The sequence below is a fragment of the Gavialis gangeticus genome, unplaced genomic scaffold (assembly GCF_001723915.1).
Source record: "Gavialis gangeticus isolate Ggan-Ray unplaced genomic scaffold, GavGan_comp1, whole genome shotgun sequence".
Classification (NCBI taxonomy): Eukaryota; Metazoa; Chordata; order Crocodylia; family Gavialidae; genus Gavialis; species Gavialis gangeticus.
This window is the reverse complement of record NW_017728993.1, coordinates 68,601,587-68,606,076: the sequence shown is the minus strand read 5'-3', so window position 1 is coordinate 68,606,076 and position 4,490 is coordinate 68,601,587.

The window sequence follows — 4,490 nt, the reverse complement described above, 5'->3', positions numbered from 1 at the left end:
GCCCCTGCCTGTGCCTGGAAACATGAAGAGTCCTGTTGATGTGAGTCTGGACTGCAAATTGCAGAGAGCTAGGGGGTACCAGGAAGAGGAAGTGAACTCACAGCCCATGCTGGCTACATGCCAGAGAGACATGCTGTAGCACCCCCTGGCTTCTGGTCTGAGCCACTGTGGGCAAGTGTATACATTTCCTGAATCAAAACTAAATGTGTGTCCAGTTGTTTCTCAGTTTAATCTCTGCAGTTTAGACAAACCTGCAAACACTAAATTGATTCAGCCTCAGGCTCTTTGACTGCCTGTACTTAGCCACATTGGACACTGCAAGAAAACTACTTGTTGGGTGATAAAAAAGGGTTTGTTTCAGGGGGGCTCATAAATTCCCTTTCAGCCCTAAACTTCTGTGGATCTAATTCAAATGGGATTTTTGTGTTATTGCATTCTTTTTTTCTTATGGAAACCTTGGATAAATGCAAAAATATTACACCTATAACTAAGCGGCAATGTGGCAGCAGTTAAGCAATCTTGCTACTGATTCAGAACTGTAAGTTCAAGCATCACTTTAGACTTGTGCCATGGGATATCCCCAGTTCCTGTGTTTCCCTTAGTCTTTAAAACAATTAATAGTTCCTTTTCTGATTAGGGATGTAGTATCTGCAATACATGCACTGGATAACATACTGGATACTTCTAATTAACATGACACTCTTAACTAGTAAGTTAAATTACCAGTATATACATACACATGCATGGCTGACTTCCCCTACATAATTTCTTAGTCCATATATTTCTCTGTTCTGCTACACTGCCATCATCTGTTCCTTTCACCCTCCCATTCCATCATACAGCTTAGTCTAGTAGCCTTCCAAACTTTCTACTATCATTACATCTCCATCCACCCTCCCCCTTTTTCTTCAACTGTAAAACATCTAAAACAACTTGCCTATATCTAGCAGGTTTTTCTGTAGGTTTGACATGTTTTACAGGATTTACCATATCCTCAATTTAACCACGTGTTAAACAACACCTTGAGTTCTCTCCATTTACACAGCTCTTCTCCCACGTAACTTTCATGTATAACAGCTAACATAGGTGCCAACTTTTTTTTTTTGCTGGGGGGCCCTAAGGATGATGGCCCACACCCCAGGGCGGCATAGCCAGAACAGACCTGAACAGAGCCTGTGGGATGGCAGGGGCAGATGTCGGCTCAGGGCTCCCCACCCTGCTGCCCATCCCCCAGGAGCTCCACATCGGCCATCCCACCATGATGAGATGCCCCTTTCCCACTTGCCAGCAGTGAGGGACACAACATTGTGCTGCCACCCCTGGTGCTGCCAGGTGGGCAGGGGGAGCTTTGCCATGGTAGCACAGCTGGTGCTGGGCTCCCAGGGGGAGGGTGGCAGGGTGGGAAAACCTGAGGCCATAGAGGCACCTTGCATCCATCACTGCCCCATGCATGAATCTAAGGGACATGTTCCCCTTCCCCCACCATACTTCCCTCACTGGGAGTGCATGCAGTGGCAGGGAGTTGTCCCCTGATAAGCCACCCATGGCTCTGTCCTGTTCCCTGCCCCAGGTCCCATGCACTGCCCTGGCTGGGCAGCACCCCAGGCCCAGCCCATGCCCCACTCCCTCCCTCACCCCGGGGAGCCTCAATCTGCCCCCTCTCCCTGACTTGCTTGCAGGCAGCTGGGGGAGCTGCTCTCCTGTGCTGCCTGGGGCTCTATTCCTGGCCACATGCATACATGTGGTGCCTTCTGTGTCCCACTCTCCGCAGTCCCTTGCAAGCTGGAACTCTGCTGGCCTGCAAGGGGAAACCCACCATTTCCTGCATTTTTCCATGTTGAAAGGAAAACTTGGATCCCTGCATGATACTGGGAATCTGGAACAAATGCTGCCCTGGAGTCATGCAGCCTAGGACCAGGACTTGATGTTCCCATTTTGGCATTGTCCTGCCCAATTAGGGATGGGTGATCATCCTACCCTCTCCCTGAGGAGGGTCAGGGTCCTCAGGGCCCCACATACTTGGTGCCTATGACAGCTAAAATCTCTTCTCTGAGACTTTCTGGTACTATGATTCAAGCACTTTTAAAAGACAAATCTTGCACATTTAGGGCTAAATCCCATTTCCCTCAGTCTCCATCACTCTGATCACTCCACACCCAACAGATATATGCACAGGACAATTTTATTTTACCCTGTGGCAAAAGAGAGTCCCAAATTGTGTTTAGGTTGCCAAAAACTGCAGCTATGTGACTGTATCCATGCCATTTAGGCACGTCAAGTAAAACAGGAGCTAGCTCTTAGTTACTGTTAGTTAGCCCAATAAATATGGGACTTCAGATCTTCTGCCCAGTCATCCTTACAAAATAGTTTGTCTTAAGGTTTGGAGAACCGTATAATTTGCAGTAGCTGTTTAAAATTCCAGAAATTTCTGATACTGGCATGTGACACATCATGAAAAATGCTGTAGTACAGCATCCTCTAAACTTAACTCCCTCACCATTCCATGTGTATAAGGTGCATAAAGCATCAGAAATTATGAATAATTTCCTGGTTTGCAACAACTTGCTTTAGTTATTTCTGGAGTATGAGCAATACCTTTGAATCTTCAGTTGAGCATTATACAAAGATTTTCTAAAAATAGCCTCAAAAGCCTTGTGGTCTGTTTCTACAATTATTTCTTCCATAGATATAGTGATGAAATTGAGTATAACCAAAAACTATCACTAGCATTTTCTTATCTAGCTGGGCTTAGTTCTGTTGTGTTATTGCTGAAGTTGTAGATACATATGCAAAGGAGTCCCTTTTTGCAGCAATAGAGCAAACTAGTGGAATTGACATCCATTGACACAGTATGTAATTCTTTAACTTTAACCACTTCAGTCCCGGTGCCTGTGTAAGTAATTTTTGCAAATGGGTATATACCAGTTTGTACTTTGCCAATTAGGCAAATTCAAATTTTTCCACCCCCAACAATTGTCTCAAAGGGCCGTTACTGTTGACATATGTCAAATAAATTTAACCAGCTAAGGAAGTAAAACCATGAATCTTTTTAATGCAGCCTTGTAAGTCCATGTGGACATTTCAGTAACTGCAATTTTTTGATTTATCAGGGTCAGATCAGCAACCCCCTGCACACTTGCCAGAATGTGACATATGAAAACATTTTGCTTAGCACACCAGCCCTTTTCAGAAAGCTTGTTTCAGACTTGAGGTTTTACTGGAGTAAAATCTCCATGGCAGGTGGCAGTGGTCTCCCCAGAGCCCAGGCTAGCTGTGGCAGGCAGCTGGAAGGCTGCAAGTGGCTGCACCAGGGTCCGCAGAGCCCCAGCCTGGGTCATTGCCAGTGGCAGTTGCATGTGCACACTGGGGTAGATGGTGGGGAAGAGGCTGAGGCTGTGCTGCTACAGGAAGGATGAGGCCCCTTGCTGTTCCTCCACCACTGCCCCACTGTACTAGGTACTAGTTCCCCCTCCTTGCTCCTCTCTTCCTCCCTTCTGCCTGCCCTGCTACCTTTAAGGGCACTGTGCCACTTCCCTTCTCCCCTTCCCTGCTGGACTGCTCCCTGCCCCATGCTAATTGATAACCAGCAAGTAAATTTAGTATTTATTGTAAAACAACAATACTTATGATTATTAACTGTACTAATATGCAGTATGTCCAGCCAAGTACCAACATCACCCACCGCCATTTTGTCTGTCTGGCACGCCAACATCTTACAAATAGATGCTGCAGGTTTTTTGGCACTCTGCCCAAAAAGGTTTCTGCCTTCTGGTCTAGTCCTTTTTTCAAGCAATATCCCAAATGTTTTATCTATCAGAGCCACTTTGTACTTTTTCTTATTCAGTCTTAGATTCCTTTAACAACACCTGCCCTAAACTCTCCTAAGGCATCCATCATCCTGTCCAGTATTTCTCCACACCAGTGTATCATCTGTATAATAATTAACATCGTCCTGATTTTCAGATGTCTGTTGTATCATTCTGAGAAACTAAACACATACCAAAAGAAATCACATAAATCTGTATCTACCACATAGTCTATTGGATGTATGAAGTCCAGAGCTTCTGACATCCAGATTCAATTGCCAAAATTTACAGCTAGCACCTGTGACAGCGAAAACTGTAGCTTTTGCTAACTTAATTATTTCTTCTAGTGTGGACAACTGAAAATGTTCCCTTTTTATTGCTTTATTCAAATCTCTTGGGATCCAAGACATTCTCATTTCTTCTTGCCCTGGCTTGCCTACAATCACTATAAAATTACGCAATCTGTAGGTTCTTTAGACTTTGTTATAGCTTGCAACAGTTTCCTCCAGAGTGATTTTTTTAAAAAAAGGTTATCCCTTAGTGCCATGGGAATAACATGCAGTAGTACTTGTGAGTTAATCTTTTTGTGTATTTACTTGCCAAGCACCCTAAGCTTTCAAATACATCTGTCTCTTATAATTCTAATGCACCTGCCTTTTGTTTCTCTCTCTACCAAACTGCACT